At 28.3% G+C, this 23,150-nt stretch overlaps 1 protein-coding gene across 1 annotated transcript in view; it reads left to right on the top strand.

Moving 5' to 3' along the window:
• Positions 1-3,968: 3,968 nt before the first annotated feature.
• Positions 3,969-23,150, top strand: part of LOC129906024 (roundabout homolog 2) — a 323,929-nt gene continuing 304,747 nt past the window's right edge. The window contains exon 1 of the mRNA XM_055981648.1: positions 3,969-4,715. The gene's annotated coding sequence lies outside the window, so the exon portion shown is untranslated. The remainder of the gene's footprint in view (positions 4,716-23,150) is intronic.

Genomic DNA, 23,150 nt, shown 5'->3' with positions numbered 1-23,150 from the left:
TTTCCTTTGGTTTTACCTACGTTTCTACGTATAGTGGCCGTCACTATTTTTTAACTATTTTCTCTATATGAATTTTTAAAAAAAATTAATTAGTGTTTTCAACCTTTTTTTATGTTACAGTTGGCAATCCTCTTGCTGCCATTTGTGCTTTTTTACTGATTCGTCATCGTTTTTATAATTACAAATTCTAATATGATATAATTATTTTTTTTTTTGTTATATTTTTTAAGGACACTTGGCAGTCCTTTATATTTTGACGTATTTTTATGTTAGTCTTAATATGCCTTATTAGGTAGGTATATACAGGGTGTCCCACAGTCACCGCCCCAAACGAAAACCATGGATTCCTGAGGTCATTTTAAGTCGAAAAACTTAAGAGGTAATTTTCTCGTTTTCGACCCGTTTTCGAGTTATGACGGTTTTTATAATTTTTGCTCCCTTTTCCTTTAACTGTCTTTATCTTTCCCAAACTACGTCTGATTTGAAAGATTTTGTTTACAACCAATCAAGAATTTATTACAGTTTAAGTTTGTTCAGAAGTTTTTTGGTCTTCTATAGACCAATTTTTCAATTTGGAAAAGCTGCAATATTTAGATATATTAGAATTAGGACTAAATCTTAAATCCGTTAAATATTTTCAAACTTCTTCAAAAGACGAACGACTATCATGTATATCACTGACAACTCCTCGGAGACCTCTAAACCATTCATATCAAATAAGTTGTCAAGTGTCAAAATTATTTCAAGGTTTCTGCAATATGGTTTTAAAATTCACAATTCACTTTATGCTCATTCATCTGTGCTCAATAATTTGGGAGGCCTAATGAGTTTATAGCTGTAACCAGGAAGTGCAAGAAAATCTCGCCCTTATATTTTTAAAAGGGACCAATGTTCATCATAGATTACATTCGTACCACCAAACTGCCTCTTTTAAGAGCGGGCACAATGTTTAGGCACATTTACAAAGTGTAATTTCAGCAACTAAAGTTTTTGCGTTTTCACAAACTTGACTAAAATACTCAACGGATCGTTAGTTTTCAACATATGGGTGTTTTTTTTTTCTATCAATTTAATGGGAGACATTAAATCAAAATTTCTGTACTTTGAATTAGTTTACCGACCGAATTTGAATTTAAGTTTTTAGGACACGAGCAGCTTTAATGAATATTTCTTGCTCCCGATTTTTTCGCGCCAAATTTTTGCCGCCTAGCCAAATGCTCACCTTTTTGCAAATACTTTGCTATAGACCTGCTAACAAAAATGCTGAATTCATTCCGAAGTCAGGTTAACTCAAAAAAAAAAAAAAAATCATGTGTGCAATTCACTCTTGGTAGAAGTGAAACCTTAAAAAATCATTTTTCTTGAAAAAAAAAAAATATAAAAAAACTACAAATTTTTTATACCAGCTGAAAGCTTATTGTCCAAGCTCAAAATATATATATCGATCAAGTCTATGAGGCATCTACAAAAAGAGCTAGAATTGTTTAAACTCGATATAATTTCATCAAAAAAAGCAAAAAAACATTTATTTTTATTTTCTCATGCTATTAATTCAATTTTTTTGTTTGACAACCTATACAAAATTTTATACCATGTAAAAGCTTATTGTTTCACCTTGTATAATGATGTATAAATCTTATTTCAAAGATGTCTACAAGAGAAGTTAGAATTTTTTAAAGTCAACCATGTCGAATTTCCAGACTGAGATTACAGTACTTCCTACACTGGTAGCTGGTCATCGCCAACAGATCTCCACAGGTGTTTTGAGGTATTTTTAATTTTTTTTTTTTTTCAATTTAAGATTGTGTAACTTGTAGCGCACGTACTGTCATGTGTGATATATCAAATAAAAGGTTATGTTATCAGCATGCGTATTAAAGTTAAATCAAATTTGTATATGCACTAGATCAAAAGATATAACGTTTGTTGGAAAAGAACATCTTTTTACCGTTATCTCCGTATTTTTTTCATAATGAAAATATGCCCCAATGAAACAAGGCCCCATCGAAATGAAAAAATGCTCCAAAAATAAATGAAATAAAGTCCCAACTTGTTTTGAACTTTTTTAGAAAAATGAATAAGACCCTAATTTTTCTTTTTCATAGTTAATTTATTTTTGGTAATGAAATATCACCCCAAACCAACAGAATCATATTTAAGGACGGAACTTTTAGAATTATTGTTCCTCAAGGATGTTTCAAACTGTTGTTGTGTTTTTTTTTTTCGGTTATTCTGTTACTTATTAATGCTTTTTTCAATGATCCCTGATGGTTTACTGCACGATGTTTACATTAAAAGGCATTAGAAAGTAACAGAATAGTTGAAAAACTCGCATGATTTTTTCAGCTTTTCTGTTACTTACTAATGCTTTTCAATGTAAAGATATTGCTGCAAACCAACAGAGAGTCCACAATTTGCGGTACTTTGCCAATTCTGGGTCCTTGATAAGCGGAATTTTACAACAGTTTTTTTGAAAGATAATTTAGTATATAGCATATTTATGTAAATTATGAAAAATGAAATAAAGCCCCAAATTGTTTTTAAAATAAAATGAAAGTAAGCCACAAAATAAGTGTTGGGCAGTTGGGCTCTAATTTCATGGGGGCCTTATTTCGTAATGAAATTATGCCCCAAAAGAAAAATGAAACAAGGCCCCAAAAAATGAAATAACACCCCCAAAAATTGAGAAATTTCGTTGTTGTTGTTGTTTTGTGTGTATTTTTTTGGGGCCTTATTTCATTTTTTTATTGGCGCCTAATTTCCTGGGGCCTAATTTCGCGGAGCCACATAATGGCACTGTCTGATAGTCTCTTCATCTTTTTGTATCACAAATTTCTTACTTGTAAGTTGTTAATCACTATACCATAATTATTTCTCATCTGTCAAAAAATTCTTTTCCAAAAAAGGATTAGGTACCTATGTAATGCAATGTAATTAATTCACAATAGACAATACCTAGGTATCATAGAAATTAATAAAAATAAACCATTTTCTTTTCAGCAGTTTGAGAAAAAAAAAATTCAAACTTCATTATTACTGAATTTTTCAAAGACCTAGTTCATCTCAAAAATATTCAAATATTATATTATGATTTCATCTCATCTAACATCTGCGTCTGACCATCAATCTTCATCCATTCCAATTCCAATCAAAACAAAAATTGTGTTTCTGTTTATCATCAAAATTCCGCCATCATCAAACATGTTTTGTTCGAACATTTTACAGTTAACAACAATTCCATTATCAACTCAATTTCAGTTTGTTTACAAAAATAAACTCTCATTCCAATTGGATCTTTTCCAATATTTCCATGAAAATATTCCAATAACAAAATACAATCCACTTCCAAAAGAGATGTGGACAAACTCCTTTCCATAAAAGTGCTCTAAAGTGCACATAAACAATAGCTCTCTCCGAACATAAACAACCCTCAAACAAAATATTCCGGTTGCATTGATGCTGTCCATGTCCAGTAAAGTTGAGAACCAGCAGAGAAGTTGCAAACAAGTCTCTCAAAATTTTGAGTGCTCAATTTGTTATTGTTTGATAGCGAAACGCTAGCGCTACTGGAATTTGCTCTTTCTCATTCCCAGGCCGGTAACACAATTTTCCAAGAGTGTCTTGTCTGGTCTGCCGCCCCCGCTGAGCTAGCGCGCATCAACAACAACAACAACAACACGATCCATACTCTCGCTACTCGCTCTGTTTCTTGTTGGGTTGATGTTCGATGGCGCAAAGTACATGGAATCAGTTTATTGTGAATTCTATTCGGTGTCGGGCCTGTGTCGCTACAAGAGCGTATCGCGTGCAAAGGAACAATAATATCTCACACAAGGAATAGAATATAGATAGATACACAGAAAGTATCTATATCTCCTTTATATACACCCATAATATCTCTCTATCACGGGATACTAAATTAAATTGGTTCCTTATTTTTATATGCATTCTTCTTTTGTAAAAAAAAGGAATTTAGAAAACAAAAAAAAAGGTTGTTATTAGAAATTGTTATTTCCTTTTTTGTAAAACGATGATGAACTCCATTCAATAGTTTCCCCCAATTCTTTTTTTTTACTCACAATTTATAATTCACATTCACATAAATCGTTTATATATTTAACGATTATTTCGAACTCGGTTGGTTTCTTTTTTGTTTTGGGTTTGTTTGTTTGCCTCCCTCATTATTATTATTGTGAATCTTATCGAATCACCAAATCGACGAATATTGTCCTTGTTATTGGAAGTGATAAATTAACGACGAAAATTTATTTTAACTCTTCTGAATCGGGTTAAAATAAAAATACAAAAAGAATACAAAAAAAAATACAAAGTGAAATTAATTCAAAAAGAATTTTGTATTTTATCGAAAAAGAAGAGAGATATGCGAGTGAAAATGTGAAGTTTTAAAAGCAAATCGATGTCCTGCGATAAGGAAAGTGAATAAGAAATTATTTATTTATTGTTTTTTCTTTCTTTGAATGGTGAAATCAATTATTGTGAATTTTTTGTGAAAACAAGAAAAAAAAGTTTATTATTGTGAATACAATTTAAAGCATTTTTGGATTAAAATTAAAAAAAAAATATTTAGTGTTTGGTGTTTATTTCTTCATCATCAATTTCAATTTATTATCACCAGCAGATGCAAATTGTAACGGATTATTATGGAGTAATATCACATTTTAGTAGCTGCCAGAGGATTTTTTATTGATAAAAAGGTTTGAATATGATTTATTAATCATTTATAATATCTTTGATTGTGAATTTTGAATGGTTTTGATTGGAACACAATTTAATGGAGTGTCTCAGGGGAGATTACTAGTTCACTACTTTTTATTTTTAAGTCGAGAAAAGCTGAATCAAGAAAAAATTTTAATGGATCGATCAAAATTATGCGTCTTAGAAGGGTTAAACAGTATCTAACTGATAAACTTACTTTCGTACCTTAGAGGAAGATATTTTGGCCTTATTCCAGAATCAATTGAACTTCTATTAATTTTATTAAGCTAGGTAGATAGGTACTCTTTTGTAGTGAACAGAGGAAAATGCTTAACAAGGAAAGTAAGAAGTTTTTGAAGTGAAAACTTCTTTAGTATCGTAGTGATTTGAAACAAGATGAAACGAAAAAGCGATACGAAAAATCAATTGATCATAACTTTTTTTGTTTTAATAGATAGATGAATGAAATTTATACAGTAGATAGGTAATTAAATAAATTATGATTGTGCAAAATTTCAATTAATTTTATATTCAAAATTCTGAGATAACGATGAAAAGATGTTCTTTTTCTAAACAAGTTATATCTTTTGATCTAGAGCACATAACAAATTTATTTAAATTTAATACGCATGCTGATAATATTACCTTTCATTTAATATATCACACATAACGGTACGTGCTCTACAAGTTATATAATCTTTAATTGAAAAACTTGAAAAATACCTTAAAACACCTTTGTTGCCGATGACCAGCCAACAGTAGAGGAAGTTCCGTAATCTCAGTTTGAAATTTCGATATGGTTGGCTTTAAAAAATTCTTACTTTTTTTGTAGGCATGGTAGAAATATGATTGAAGCGTCATATAAAAGGTGAAATAATAATAATATCAAATTTATTATATGTAGTCTTTTAAAAAATGGATTTAATGGCATTAGAAGAGAAAAGAGATTGATTGTTTTGCTTTTTTTATGAAAACTAATTGGGTTAAAAAAATATTGAAAAGACATGGTCGATATTACTATTTTGAGCTGAAACAATAAGCTTTCAGATGGTATAAAATTTATTATAGGTTGTCTTATAAAAAAAAAGTGATGGAATAAAAAAAAAGTTATATTTTTTCGATTTTTTTAAAATGATTTTTAAGGTTTAACTTCAACCACGTGTGAATTGCACACATGATTTTTTTTTTAATTTAATACTTACTCTACTACTTTTCTTTTTTACATCAATGAACTGAGTACGGAGTTCTTAAAAAACTGAATTGTTAAATTAAGTTTTTACATTTAATATTTTTTTTTTTTTTAATTAAATTATTCCACGCTTCTTTATAAAAAAATCAATAAATCGAAAAAGAAAAAATTAATAGCATGCTCAAGTATCTACTTGTTGTTTTATTAAAAATAAAAAAAAAAATAATTCGATTTGTTCTAGGACCAAATTTTTCTTATTTATAGCAATTAAAACTATATCGCTCATGTACTTGAACACTGTCATAACTCAAAAAAATCGATCTATTATTATCGTTTTTGTATGTAAAAAATTAGTTTCCAAAACAATTCTATTTCTCCGTCAAATTTTAAAATTTAGAAATAATTAAAGATTACTTTATTCCAATAATTTCTGCAATAATAACTCAAAATTCGTGATATTTAAGTAATGTGTATTCAGGGGCTGCGCTACACCAAAATGAGGCGTGTGCGAGAGTAAATTTGCGGGGCCCCTAGGAAAATGATTTTGGACTATCATTTTGAAAAAAGGATCAAATATTCCGTCCAAGTTAAATTAAATTGTTATAATAAACTTATAGGTGTTTTATTTCAATGTAGATGAAAAACAAAATGCACGACTCGATCTCACGAACTTGTTCTTAAATTTCAAATTGCTTTAATTGTTTAAACTTTTTATATAAATAAGATTTGTAAAATATACGTATGTAGATATCAGAAAAAAAATTAATTCGTTCTTCAACGAATTTTTTTTATCCATACAAAGTATTTTTAAAATCATTACAATACAAGGAAAAATTAGATAAAAGGTGTTATGCAAATGTTATTAAATAGGAATTAATGACTCAGTGATGTCAAAATAAAGGTTATAACATCTTCTTTTAAAATTGAGAGGTCTGCCGGATCGAAGCTTGGCATTTCACCCTCAAGCCTGTGGGAACGTTAGAAGTGAAAAAAGCTCCTAACTTTAAACAGGCTGCATGACCTAAGTTCCAATTTCTGACTTGAAAGACCTCTGGTTTTCAAAAGTAGACATTATTAGCTTTAATTCGAGATTAAATTTGCCTTTTTACTCCATAAGTTCAACGGGGCGCAGGGTATTAGATGAGACTTTTTCCTGAATTATTCGTAGTTTTGCATATACTTTGGGTCGTTGTTAACAATCTATCAAGCTTTTTCCAAAACACCGTTTTGTATTTTAATGCTAATTCCTTAACTGTCGACCAACATACCAAAAACGCACTTCCATCGCTTCTAACCTTAAAGCAAGCTGCTACTCCATCATCAGGTCGAATATGAAAAAGTATTCGACCTGATGATGGAGTAGCAGCTCCGAAACGCGTCGTCGTCACAAAAAATATAAAGAGTTGTAAATTTTTAAAATTAAAACTTAAAATAAATAAATATTTATATAAAATAATTGTGTAACTGTTTATTATATTTTATTTAAACACTTAAAATGATGGTTACATATTGTACTAACAATCCTATTAATTTGATCTTTTTTATCACAAACTGCACAATTATTTTTCATACTTTTACTTTTGCACCTCACTCCTTCAAAATATTAATTTGTATGAAAATTCAATAAAAACATAAGGAAGCTCTCTAAGGCCCATTTGCTGAAACGAAACTTAAATATTAAAGTGAAACACAAAGCTCTAAGTTCTGCATAGCGGTTTGCACGAACTTCGAACTGTGTCATAAATTCCTCTAAGTTAAACATAACTTAGGGGGAAGAAATAGTAGAACATAAGCAGTTTATGTTCTACCTAAGCAAATTTTATTAAGAAATTAATAGGGAACATGTGTTGAAAATGCCATTGGGTCTAAAATAGCGCTATATAGATTATTTAAAATTAAGTTTAACTTACATCCAAACATATTTTCCATATTAAATTTCCATATAATGCAAACTTTTTTCAGGTTGTTTTTGGAGCTCATAGTTTTGACATTTCTTCCAACCTATTTCATTCCTTAAGCTTTATGTGACAGATTTATTTTTTGTCTTGCGTCAAACACAAATTTTTATTATTTTGTTATATTGATCTTTTTTCCAAAAAAAAACTTGAAGAACCTTTACCACGCACTTCAACATTTAACCAAATTATTATATTTAATAAAAGAAAAATTCAAAACACATGAAAAATAATTTAATTTAAAATTAATTTGACATTATTTGACATTTGAATTGAAAATCTCAGGGATTTCTCGCATGAAAGTAAATCATTGATAGGTTGAACATAAATATTTTTTAGCAACTTGGAATAAACTAAGTATTCTTTAAGAGCTATGTTCGACCTAGCTATGATTTAAATTTATGATCCGTATGAGCAAATGGGCCTAAGTTTTTCATGAAAATTCAATATTCCATGGTATACCTATATAATTCATTTTTTGATTATTTTTGATTCTTATACGATGTATAAAATATATATGCGGTTAAAAAAATGCAAAAAATTTTCAATGTGGTGCAATGGTACCATTTCAAAAGTGTTCTTTCTCGCCAAAAAAAACACCCTTTGAGCTGAAATTTTTTGATGGACATATTTTATTATTTTTTTCTATGGTATATGAAACGTCCACACAAAATTTTATCAACCTACCACTTTATTCAAGGAGTACTTGGTAATATTCTGACTCTAGCTCTTTGAGTAAAAGACAATTCATAAAGAGTCCAATAACTTTTTACATGATGGCCAAGACATTTTGGTTCTAATTTTATTTGATCGGGCGTTAACAAATACCTCGAAATCATGTATCATACCAATAAAAATGTTTTATTACTTATATTATGATATGCAATAAAGCAAGTGCAACACAGAAAAAGTCTTGTATCTACCCTCCCGGATGGAATACAAGGTGGCCCAATATCTCAAAATAACACTTATATTGAGTATTACCAACGATGTTAATTTCATGCTTTTATCACAAAGTGCACGATTGAACTCTTTTTCAATACTAAGCCGCCTCACTATTGAGCAAAATTGTTCATTTAAAACGGGAAAAGTTTGGCGGATTGTGAATCCCTCCGTATTTTGAAACATCAATGATTCCGCAAAATGTGTTCGAATACGGGATTTCGAAAAGCGAAAATTCAAAAATTCCACTTAATAAGATTGTCCTTTTTAATCATTTTTCAGGAGATCAACAAATTGGCGACGGAAAACAGGGGTCGAATCACCGCACACGATTACAATCATACGTTAACTTTTTGACTATTGCTCTCCCTATTTAATCAGCAGAAAAAGAAAGGGACACATAGCAACCATACGTTAACGAATGTATGCAGTAGTTCGACCCCAGAAAAGTTCTAAGTCCTAAGTTTAAATTGGTACAAAGTGTGAAAAATCAGTCTATATAAATTGCGAGCGTTAGCGAGAAAACAATTTTTTTACAGGAAATAAAGTTTACCCATTCTCAAGCTCTATACAAAAAATTATTTCATCCAAATTTACAAAATTGAAAAGTAAAAAAAAGAGAAAAAAGTTTTTATCACTGAGATTTTGTAAGAAAAAATGTATACATTTCATTATGTTTTAAATTAAATTGGGAATCTTAGAGCAAACATTTTAGATAATTCAAGGTGCAAACTAAATATGTGCTTCACTTTAGAAAAAAAAAGTTAGAAAATAATCTTAAATTGTTTAATTTTCTTTTTCTATCGAGTGGAAACAAGCCAATTTCAATTATTTATTTTTGTTTGATTATTATAAATAAAGAAAAGAGACATGGTTTTTCGGATTTTATTATTACCGAGACATTTTCATTTGGCGCCCGCGGGGCCGTGTGCGGGGACACACTCCGCACACCCCTTCCGCCGCCTCTGTGTGTATTTTTTTTTTACCTTTTATTACTGAGTCTATTTATCTTCTTGAAATCCTTTTTACCTCTCTCAAAATTTAACAAAATTTAGAAATTTTTTTTTTTTAAGTGTTAATAAATTATTTCTTCAAAATGGCATACCATCTTTTTTTTAATGTTTAAAAATTTGTATAGTACCTACCTATAAAAAAAAAAAATTTTTTTAAAATGCCCTAACGATTTTCAATTTTTCTTTCCTGTTCATTCATTATGTGGACATTTTTGTTACATTATTGAAAATGCTTTAATATAATAAAATAATAATTTTCTTTAAGATAAGGCCTACTCTTTAAGACCTACCATAAAAGCAAGTACGTGCTACCCAGTCGTGCACTTTATTTTTTTATGATTTAATATGTATGTACTACATAAAATGTCCCTAACCAATTCCAATATGAAAAAAATTCTGTAACTTCTTCCTCAGAAGAGCTTCCCTAAGTTCTGCAGCAAAATCTTCAAATGGAACTGACCCATTTTATTATTCAGAAAGCCTTGTTTTTTAGTGGTAAAAATTTTTTTTAAATATTTTTTGAATTATTTTAAAATACAACAAGCGGCTAAAAAAGAAGCAAGTTTTTTAAACTTTTCCGTTTAAATAACATTCCTTAAACTGCCAATAGCTTTTGAGCCATTTGAATATTTTTAATATCATTTTTCTATAGTTTCTCAAGCTGAAAATTTTCCAAAAATGATGCAGAAACTTAGACCAACTGTGCTTGTGAGCAAAAAAATGTAGATTCAGAAAATAACGATTTTTAGGAAATAAGGAAAAAGAGCAATTTCTTAAAAAGGCAATATTTAAATCTTAGCTTCAAATTAGTTCCTTCAATTTGACTGCTTGGAAGACTATTAGACAGAAATAATTCATCACAATTTTTCGGAGAAGAAGGGGGAGGTGTTTGACCTCTGTATGAATGTTAACCGGTCAACAATTAGGTACATAATTCGTGTCGATTATTTTTTTTTTTTATCTGAAATTCAACCCTTATAATTTTTTTTAAATTAAATTAAGCTCATATGCTTTCCAAATTTCCCATCCAAATCATCAAATATGTAAATTAAAGTTTGGTTTAAAATAATTACTGAACCGAATCTAGTCTAGCTTTTAGGCTTTTTTCCGACTAAAGGGTAGGTATTTTAATTTTGTTACCAAAATGATCAACCGCGCAAACACAACATATTGAAAAGTCGAACGAGGGTGTTAGATAAATAGATTTTAAAATACAAAAAACAGATAGAAAGTGTGTCGTTTAAATCTGCTCAAAATAACTACATTCACTTAAAATACTTTTGTATGCATAATTATGCAAAATAAAAATAAAAGGGATGATTATGCAATAAACCCTATGCCAACAACACACCGCTCTATAAATTTTATAAATGTAGCATCCACACCAGACAAATAAGAACGTTGTTAAAGGAATTAGTGCGTGGTGCTTGAGCTTGAGCTGCATATTAGGTACATATAGTTGCTAAAATTTTTAAGGGTGGTATCGTCGGTCGTTCGGTGTGTATCTGTATAATGGTTGGTTTTTACAAATGAATAGATTTTTCATTTTCTCGACACACACACACAAGGAAAAAACACAAAAATTACAAACAAATTTTTCTTTCTTGGTTTTGTTTTATTATTCACAGAGAAACACGAAAATTATCTAGTTTACCCCCTTTTTTTTTTGGTTGTGTGTAGAAAACTCAGTTAGAAAAGATATCAAAAATCAACCGAAATGAAAACATTAAACTCGGGTAATGAAGTGTATCTAACAGGGGTTACCTTCTTTAAACACCCCTCCCCCGCATTTATTGTACCGCATATAGCATCACCCTTTTCTTTTTCGAAATAGACGTTCGTTTACGGCTCGTGCTCGGCAACGGTATGGGAATTATTTCAGAGGGTTCTTCTTGTGTTAAAGGGTTTATAATCTTAAATGTATAGGTATTTGTTTGTGTGTGTGTGTGTATGAATTTTCATTTTATATCTCTTTGGTATAAAATATAAAACTCAACGAACCAAACCATTAGATACATCAGAAACCATAGAGACAGATAGATATATCCCTACTTTCGCCAAATAGCTCTTGAGATGAAAAGACAAGCGCATCAAATTTTGGGGGGCATTGATTTTTTTTTTGTACTCTTATTTTTTGTAGAGAAATTTCTGATTTAAATATTCAGTGAACCCGGATAATTGCTCCCCGTGTGAATATTGTCCCCAGGAGAAACCTTGATTTTATACAGTTGGTAAAAGTTATAGCTGAAAAGAAGAGAATCTTGTCGAAAAATTGTGTTATGGTTGCCAGACTTCATTGGTTTTATTTCGCTGAAAAAAATCAATAAAATAAAATAAAATAAAATAAAATAAAATAAAATAAAATAAAATAAAATAAAATAAAATAGAATAAAATAAAATAAAATAAAATAAAATAAAATAAAATAAAATAAAATAAAATAAAATAAAATAAAATAAAATAAAATAAAATAAAATAAAATAAAATAAAATAAAACAAAACAAAATAAAATAAAATAAAATAAAATAAAATAAAATAAAATAAAATAAAATAAAATAAAATAAAATAAAATCAAATCAAATAAAATAAAATAAAATAAAATAAAATAAAATAAAATAAAATAAAATAAAATAAAATAAAATAGAATAAAATAAAATAAAATACAATAAAATAAAATAAAATAAAATAAAATAAAATAAAATAAAATAAAATAAAATCAAATCAAATCAAATAAAATAAAATGAAATAAAATAAAATAAAATAAAATAAAATAAAATAAAATAAAATAAAATAAAATAAAATAAAATAAAATAAAATAAAATAAAATAAAATAAAATAAAATAAAATAAAATAAAATAAAATAAAATAAAATAAAATAAAATAGAATAAAATAAAATAAAATACAATAAAATAAAATAAAATAAAATAAAATAAAATAAAATAAAATAAAATAAAATAAAATAAAATAAAATAAAAAAAAAATAAAATAAAATAAAATAACAAGTAGTGGAATTATTTCTTACTGCCAGAAGTTTTAGACTTTAAACAAAAAGGTTAAAATATGTTCTATTACCTTTTAATAGTCTTTAGGTTTATTGGATTAAAAAATAGTTTAATTAAAACTTTGACATTTTTAAACTTGTGAATAATTTCTTGCAAAGAACAAAATCTGACCCACTGTACATTTAAATTTTATTTAGTTATTATGAGTGGGTTTAAATGGGATTTTATATATTTGATGAACTTATGAAAGATATGCATGGGAAAGATGCATCCAAAAGTCTATTAAATTATGAACATTAGATGAGCTAAATAAGCCGTTAATAAAATCCCATGAATAACCTTAACATGGGTGATGAAAATTTTGAGAACTTTTTTTTTTTTCATTCTCAGTTGGTGGCGGCAGCTGGTATTCGAATGTTTATGATTATGACATTTATAATGGTAATCTTGTTAATATGTGCATATACACAAATAACACACATGAAAGAAAGATCCGAATTATTGATTGACCAAACTGAATTTGCCTTTTTTACTATTTTTGTTTCTTTAGGTAATCTTTTTAATCTTCTCAAGAATAGAAGAAAAAGGGTTAACTACTATTTTTTAAGATTCTAATTTGGAATTGACCGGTTTTTTTTTTTTTTGTTAATTCCATTTCTAAATCATGGTGGTCATAATACGTATCTAATGGTCATTCATTATTATGTTTGTACCTTGTTTGGAATAGATTGATGATATTTGATATCAAAAATTTTCGCGCCATAATTAAGAAATGTATCTCAGGTTTTATTTTTATTTTTTTTTTGTTCTGATGAATGTTTTTTTTTTTTTTTTTGTTGGTTTGAATCGTAAAATCAAATAAAAATAACATAAAAACACTATTCGAAAAGGAATGAGTGTGAGAGAAGAATACATATTTTTCGTAGAATTAGGATGAAATGTGATTTAACATTGACAGCTAACAAGAGGCGGCAGTTTGGTAATTTGACAGACTTTTGATAGATTGTGATCTTGTTTTGTTTGTTTTTCGGTTTTATTATAAATTATATTAAAGGCACTATAGAGTTTTGTTTTTTAAATACCAACATGTCTTAATGAGATGTGAGATGAATAAAAAAAAATATATTTTATTTCTTGCTTACCTAAATTTATTTATAGTAGGTAGGTAGGAAGTTTTTTTGTTTCATATTTAATGAGGACAGTTAAATATTTTAGAGGCAACTTAATTATTGGCTTACAAATTTTATATTGAATTTGATTTTAAAGTTAGTTTAACCGAAATTCTTCTCCTTCTTTTTGAGGATTTTTATAACACCGACAATGTTTTGAATGGAGTAGAACTATAAAAAAAATTGCAAAAACATCTCCTTAAACCCCCAAACGTAGAATGGCATTTGACTAATTCTACAACAAAGAATATATAGAATTAATTTTTTATAAAAAAGAGGTTGTCTGTAAAGCCGGTTTACGGACGATTATTTTACGTGATAACGTCGTAAGAAAACAGGTTGTGTGCTTTTAAAATGAGCCATTTGAAGGATTTATTTATTTCAAACAATCATAATTTACAAGAAAAAGCTAAAAAAAATACCTTTTTTCTTTTCTCATTATATTAATTTTTTTTTAATTTTAAAAGCTCACAAAAAAAATTATACCATCAAAAAGCCAAATATTTCTTCTAAATAATAAAACCATTTTTAATTTTTTACAATGAGCAAAAAGTATTAAAATAATTTATTTAAAACAATCATTTTCATCAAAAAAAGCAAAGAAAACATGTAAATTTATCTTCTCACGCTATTAAATCCATTTTTTTTAACAAAATATAAAATATAAAATTTTTTACACCATCTGAAAGCTTATTGTCTTAGCTAAAAATATATATATAGATCAAGTCTATGAGACTTCTACAAAAAGAGCTAGAATTTTTTAAACTCGATGAAATTTCATCAAAAAACATTTATTTTTATTTTCTCATGCTATTAAATTAATTTTTTTCCTAACAACCTATAAAAAATTTTATACCATGTAAAAGCTTATTGTTTCACCTTTCAAATGATCAATCTCAAATGATCAAAGATGCCCGAGTCGAACATTTGGCACTATTTAAATCCTATTTAAAACCCAAATATTCTTTGTTTAGATTCAATAGGTCATAAATATCACTAAATTTCTAAAGGAAATAACCTCTACTTAAGACCTCAAATAGTCGGTTATCGGAAAAAATCCCATTTTGGGTAGTTACTTAGGACCAAAAAAAATATGATTAAATCCTTTTTAAAACCTCAATATTCTACAAAAACTCATTAAGTCCTATATATTCTACATATTTTCAAAAATTCGATAGGCCCTTCTTTTCTTTCTAGGGTCTATAAATTCTTACTAGGTCACACAAATTCTAATTTAAATATAAATAATGTTCAAAAATGAATATAAAAAATGTATATTAGATATCATGAAAATCTGAAGATATGATTTAGTCCATTTGTTACTATCAAGTAGTTGTTGTTTTGCAAAGATTATAATGGAATTGACGGAAAACAGCAAGCCTGACTGCAAGTATGGAAACATACGAAAATTTAAAATTGCTTACTAAATTTGTTTTTATTAGTTTTTCATAAAAAAAAATGAAATTTCTACAAATTCAGTTCAAAACTTCAGTGAGCTTTAAATTTGATTAAAAAAACAGAAAGATGTTTCTTAAATAAATTTACCAACAAGTCCAGTCATGTAAAAACAAATAAAATGCATGACTGGGTCACACTTCTTGTAGATCAAAATACGTATATTAGTTAACCATTCAAATGTAAAATTTTAATAAGTTACCTACATAAATCATTTCTCTACTTTTTTTTAAACAAAATTCTTTTAACAATATGGATAAGAGCCGACCTCAGTGACGTTTTTTTTATTTTTACAAAAATACTATATTTCTGCTATCCGTATTTTTTGAGAAAAACTAAGAAGAACCCAAGTTTTTTTAAATTTACCGCCAGCATAACCTTTACTAAATTAAATCACAATCATTAGAACCGAACCAAACAAAAACAAAATCATTCGTACCAAATTTGAAGAAAATCCGTCCACCCGTTATGGCTGTTTTTCATGTACATATGGACGCACCGACACGCAACGAACTTACAAACTGACAAACACACCGACGGACGTAATTATGAAAACGACTTTTTTTGTTTTTTTTTTTACTTGTTTTAGAGCCATTATATTAGAATCCCGGAATTTTTCAATATTTTAACAATTTATTTAACGAAGGTATAAGAAAAATCTGGCCGCCTTATTAAGTAGGCACACTCGTTCTTTACTTACTTTATTTTTTTTTACTAAAATATAATTTTTATTTTCATTCACTTCATTTCACTTCACTTCTACATTTCAAATTTCACTTCCACTTTTTTCTTTGCATTTTATTTCACCGTGGTTTTTTTCACTCAATCAAAAAAAAAAAAAAAATAGCCGATACCGACCGTACTCGCCGAATTACCTATTTCGAATGCACTTTAAAGTCACAAGTGCACGAGACAATGGTCAAGTTTGTTGCATGTCTGAACTTGTATTTTTAGGACATAGCTAAAATTTTGAGTTTTAATAGTCTTAAGAGTTTGAAAAGTACACATTTTAAGAAGAACATTTAGTACTTAAAAAGTGTTTGGTGTTTTAATAGTCTCAAACTAGCTTCAAAAGTGTAAGTGGTATCTACCGAGCTTTAAGAGCTTTTTAAGTACATAGTAAGGTCTAAAAATTCTAGACACAAATAGAATATTAAGGATTAAACAAGTCTTTTCAGTTTTAAAAGCCGTTAAATATATGTCGTCAAGGTTTCTAAGAAGATACTGAGTATAGTAAGTATACAAAGTTCATATTTAGGTTTATTTTAAGATGAAAACTACTTAAATAGATTCTATTAAGCAGTTTGAGATCAAAATTCGTACATAAAGTTCGACTCGGGTGCCTACAAGAGAAGTTAGAATTTTTTAAAGTCAACCATGTGGAATTTCCAGACTGAGATTACGGTACCTTCCACACTGGTGGCTGTTCATGGCGCAACAGATCTCCACTGGTGGTATGATGTTTTTCGCAAGTTTCTTGATTTAACATTGTGTGGCTTGTAGTTAGTCTAGCGTTATGTGTGATATACCAATTGAAAGGTAATTGTATCAGGATGATCATAAATGTTTAATCAAATGTCTATCTGCTCTTGGTAAAAAGTTATAACCTGTTGAATTCTAAAATTTTATTTTACCGTTATCTCAAAATTGTGTTTACGAAAATGATTGAAATTTCACACACATGTAGTCGTAATCATGGTCTATCATTACTCCATATATAATATTCCTCTATCCATTAAAGAAAAAAAGGTAAAAATAAAAAACGATGAAAATCGGTTAAAAACGGCCAAAAAACCTGTTTTTTTTTAATTTATTTTTCTCCGTATTCAGTCAAAACTCTTTTAACGATTCCAATTTTTGGCACATATGTATATGCCCTACATGTCCCATATAACTTGAGATTTTTGAACGCTCCAAAAAAAGCTAATAATCAAAAACTACACAAAAATACCCCTAAAAAAGTATGTATTTTTCAAAAATTCATATTTCGAAACGCAGAGTGTTGGAAAAAATCCGTATGAGACGCCTAATTTTTTTCCTTCATCTTTCACCTGGCACCTTTAGAATTGTCAAAAATAATTTCCCCTACCCATAATCAACATTTTGTCATACCCACAACACCTGATCAACGTTCAAACAAAACGTTATAGCGGAGTTCCAGAATTTTTTTATTAGAATTTTTTCTTAAATGCAGTTATCCTTAAATCAGTCTCCTCTATCTATAACAAAAAGAATCAACTCTCTACAACCACACGTTTAGATTTTAGCCCAAATTTCATCTTTCCGTTTTACCCCTGTTTACCCTATTAAATGACGGAATTTTTAAAAATCCTTCATTTGGATTAGGCTTTAGATTATTATCTTTCAAATAAGCTTTAGAAGATTTTTGTATCTCTAATAGTTAATTTTTAATTTAAATTTTTTGCCGCACTGCGAAAGTGCGAGAGTGTAACGCTAGAAAATGGCGTCACTTTTTTGTGGTGGCTGCCATGGTTCATCGATTTATAAGACGTTATCACGTCAAAAAAAAAATCAAAATTAAAAAAAAAAACATGTTAAAAATAATTCATAGGACCGTTTCCATAAAATAAATTAAAAAAAAAAATTAAATATGTAGGTATTTAAAAAAAAATCCAAAAATATTTTTTTGAAAAGTTTAATACTACAGCTACTCAAACGCTTCTGCATGAGATTTCGTCAAAATCAGTTTAGTCATTTTGGAGAAAATCAGAAGTCAAGAAAGCTGTCCTATGACAAAAAAGTTCAAAAAATAGTTAAACTGGCAAAAATTTGCTGAATTTCTTCCAGTTATCCAGAATTAAGTCTAGTCAAAAATGGTGTTTCAAACAGATTCTACCGGAATAGCTATAGTTGAAAATAGGCTATTATAATTTCGATTTAACTGTGCAGTTGGAATTTAACTTGTAACATTTAAAAGAAATCATAGTCTTTTAAATCCGTGGTTCTAATAGGTCAATATTTGGAAATGGCCAAATACGACCACTAGTGGCACTAAACGGCAAACTAAGTACTTAATTTCATGATTGAATTCTGCGCCTCGACTTGTGAAAACGCATAGGTAACACTTTCCCCTTTTCTACAGTTTACAACTGTTTGCATAGACTTCGATTATCTGATATTTTAAAGTTTCCCCTGCTTAAGTTCGAAATATAAAAATGTCATATTCACAGTAATTTATCTGAAAACAGCAAATAACTGTTTTATTTATAGACCTCGTATTAATTTCTGCAAATATATGGCGGTAGTATTTTTCCATCATTTATTGCACATTTAATTAAAATCAAAATATCACGAATTGAAGTTGGTGTCTCTTGGACTTTTGGAGAGACAAATTTGAAATGACAGGTTGGTTATGGTTGGTGTTGAGTTGATATCCGCGACATGTTTGTCTCTTCGTCTTTTTTTTTTTTTCTGCTATGAATTTGACGTGAAACTCGTTCAAGATTAGTAGTTGATAGGATTTTTTTTAAAACTTCTTCGTCTTCTTTAATTTGTAATTTTCTCAGTGAAATCAAAGTGCGAATGAAAAACGGACAAATGGTTTACCGCAAAACAAAAGTCACGGTGTAAATTAATGCATGAGGATTGAGGAATGGTGTGTCGCTGGTAAAGTCGCCCAGCTGCAGCTGCGTGTTAAAGCATAACCGGCAAAGGCAGTGGCATGCGAACGAAGCAGGCGCCAATAAATCAATTATAATTCCACGAGCGTTAAAGTAATTTGCACGTAATGTTTTTTTTTTTTCTTCATCATTTTCTAGCCACATTATAAAGCATACCAAAAATAACAAAAAAAAAAATAAAAAACTTAAAGTATTTTATGTATGATGAATATTTTTATTGTAGAAAATTAAATTGTAAAGCTGTTGGTGTAAACACAACCGTTTGGATAGTTTTTTAATTCCTTATTTAGTTTATAGTTTGATATCAATTGCATGGTGTGGCCTGGCCAGATAGAGCGACTGAAACTGAGGTGGCGGCGGTTTTATTAAGTCGATTTGAAACGACCATGAATATTATATGCACTCAAATGTAAACTACACACGATAGGAAAAGGTATACCAACTTTTAATGTGGGGAGCTTTGATATTTAAATGATTAATTGACACTTTTGTGGACAGTGTGTTGTGAGAATGATATTTCTACTAGAGGAACGCGAGTGCATTGGTATGTTTTTTTATGTTGGGGATTTATAATTTTTTTTATCTAATAATTTTTAATAGTTTTTTTTTTTTTTTTACTGAACTGGTCACGACAGATCAATTATAGAAGCAATATAAAGGAATCGCGCGAGACTATTGATGTCGGTTTTATGAAGAATGACGGGAATTTATATTTTGTCATTTTTTGATGAATCGGGCGACACTTTGATTGTGACAGAAAAAGATAGATATTTTGATTACACACAATGTAGAAACATACGATGCACGGTGAATAAATGTACTTAGAGTATGAGAATTTAAAATGCAACTACGTACACTCCAAATCATTTGATTTATTACAAATTTCATATTGTAGGAACTTCCGGTGGTGTTTACAACAAGTAGGTAATTAATTAATTGTTATGTATTTTCATAACAAAAAATATTGTTTTACATTACAATCAGTTATTACAGTTTTAATGCATTAAAAAAAAAAACAACATTTCTTCAGAAATCTGCAAAAAAATGACAAACGCATTTCCTCTTTTACCTACATTTTATTTTTCTGATGACTATTTGTAAAATAGGTAGTTTTCAAAATAGACTTTTTCCAATATTTCAAAGGTGTAAAAACTTCACTTGCTAACTAAAAACTTCTCCAGAAAATGAAAGTTTAATGAAATGAAAATACTCTGACATGACATAAATCTTATGATTATTTTATAGAAATGAATTTAAAGTTACGAGAAATGTGTAGTTTTTTTTTTTTTTAAGTGGCTTTGTTTTTCAAAATTTAAAAAATGACTAATTATGTACATTCTTTCTTAACAAATTATAGTTCGACACATAAAAATAAAATTAAAAAAAAAAAAATTTGAACCCGATTTCAAATAAATTGATTTTTCAAAAAAAAAATTTTGAAATATTTTTCCAATGCTAAGAGTTTTGAAAAATGTTTAGGCATTTTAATAGCCGTTTTTTATTATCCCACTGCATCCATATAGATCATTAATTAACACGTATTACAACAACTACTTGAGATGAAAAGCAAAATCACAATTCATGATCCTGATGAAAAGCAAGATCTCATGTATAGTTGTTGTTATATGTACATGTTAATATTAATGATCTATGTATATTAGACTGATTCAAAAAAAATGTTTTTTTTGTCCAAAGCATTAGGGTCAATATGGGTAAATGTAAACAGGGGTAAATGAGAACATGGCTCATAACAAGTTTCAGTTAAATCTTTTTGATGCATACATAAGTACAAATCGCGGACGCATGTATTTTTTAACTTATACGTCAAACTCATTGCTGTCAAGAGATAATTCATTCGACGAGCGTATTTTCCGTGAAAGATAATTTTTTAAAGTGTCAAACAAGTCGTTAGTCTTTCAGAAGTATTAAAAATTTTTGCAGATTCAATTAAGTCAGTACAATTTGCAAATACTTTTTAGTTTCGAATTTTGATGTAGATTCTATGTGAAACAAACAAATTTTAAAATACAGGACATTTATGTCGATTTGCATGTGTTTACATTTACCCCAGAATATTTTTCATGATGGGAAAATGTAAACAACGTATTCTGGGGGTAAATGTAAACATATATTTTTGCTGAAATTATTGGTTTTAATAAAAATAAATAGACCAGTGCCAATAATTTTTGAAAATAAAAAAATTATTAGCAGCATATGGGTGGTGGGAAAATTTAGGATAAATGGTATATGAAAGGGGAAAAATAAATTGCCCACAAAAAAATTGGTGGAAAGGGGGTGGGTGGGCGAAAAAGTGGGGTGGGTGTTAAAAATCATGGTTTTTTACGATTTCTGTCAAAACTAGACGTCCTATCGAAAAAAGTCAAATGCAAAAGTTGTAGGTAGTATAAATGTCTTCAACTTTTACTCAAACAATTTTTTTCTATAACCTCAAAAATATTGAAAAAAATGCAAAAATACGATTTTTTTATTTTTTATTTTTATCTTTAACAAAAATAGTTGGATTTTAACAAAACTTGGTTAAAAATTACTTTGTTATGTTTTCTATCTATTAAAAATGTTTTTTAAGCAAAAAGTTAATTTTTGGATTTTTGACGAATATAAACTATACTTTTGTTTTAGAAAATATTGAGAATAATTGAAAAAAAAAAAACAAAAAAACGATTTTTAAAATTGATTTTTCCGTAAACGGCAGTAATATTGGCGAGAAATAATTTTCCATAGAAACCAAATTATACTTTTCTAATGGTCATTGACCTTTTCAATTTGAATCAAGCACTAGAATAGCTCCAACGTGCAAAGTTTTTGAGATATTGAATTTTGAACGTCCCAAACACTATTTTTCTGATTTTTAGCATGCTAATATGTCAAAAACGTGATGTGATAGAATTTTTCTGACTTCAGATTCGAGCTCAGCACACAAAAAACCATTAGAAAAATATACTTTGATTTCTATAAAAAAAAACTTTTTGACTAGTGAAATCGAACAGGGCAGAAAAAATCGAATGCCTTGTGCTTGTGCAATAAATTCGAATTATTCATTTTTTCAACTAAAAATTTATTTTAATTAATTTTTCGAGTCGGTTTTTTTAAAATTTTATAAATGCAATTTTGTAGAGCGTTCAATTTTATACAAGAAAATGATTAAATGTAGCCTTTTTGATGAATCATTAAAAAGTTATAAAATTCCAAACTCAAAAACACAATCTTTCCCATGTAAATCATATGGGAAATAGAAATTTGCGATGCGGCGGTACTTAATGTTAATATTAAGAGCTGTTACACTTACAGTATGTTTTTATCGTCATTTCCAACAATATTTTCGGTAATGCTTTGAACAAAAATACATTTTTTTTTTTGAATCAGTTTTAATGTATATGAATCAAGTAGGATAATAAAAAACGGCTAATGTAACGTCTACTCTGACGTTTTTTTTTTTTTATAAAAATTTAAGTCAAAGTCAAAAATCAAGAAAACGGTTTTATGAGAGGTTTCATGTAGTTCCAAACACATTTATTTGCTGGTGCCCATAGGTTTTTTTAGCCAAAATCATTTTTTTGAACCAAAATCGTTTTTGAGAAAAACACGTATTTTCTATCATCATAATAATCTAGATTCAGATTTCTTTATACAAAAAAAAAATTTTAAATAAAACATGCTTTATCCATTTACAAAAACAAAACATTTTGTTTGATATGTCTTAAAACTTCAAACAATTTGTTTCCATTAGTTTCTTTTACCAAAAAAAACCTATGTTAAACCATAATCAAGTGAATTAAACAAAATGTTTTTTGTTTTTTTTTTTTTTTTTCTTGGAGAAGATGAAAAAACCTAGAAATTATTCACAAAACGTGATAGTTTGAAGAAAGATGAGAAAACTCTCACGATTCATTTCGTAAAACAGTTGGATGAACAATTTTTTGGGGCCAAAAACCATAAAAACACTTGAATTCAACCTTTTTCGTGATCATGAATAAATTTTTTTTTCTTCTTCTTTCTTTCTTCATCTTCTTCCTCTTTTGTATCTAAAGATAGAAAAGATATATTCATA

Source organism: Episyrphus balteatus, chromosome 1, assembly GCF_945859705.1.
Source record: "Episyrphus balteatus chromosome 1, idEpiBalt1.1, whole genome shotgun sequence".
Classification (NCBI taxonomy): domain Eukaryota; kingdom Metazoa; phylum Arthropoda; class Insecta; order Diptera; family Syrphidae; genus Episyrphus; species Episyrphus balteatus.
The sequence above is the reverse complement of the archived record's forward strand: the minus strand, read 5'-3'. Positions and strand labels throughout refer to the sequence as shown.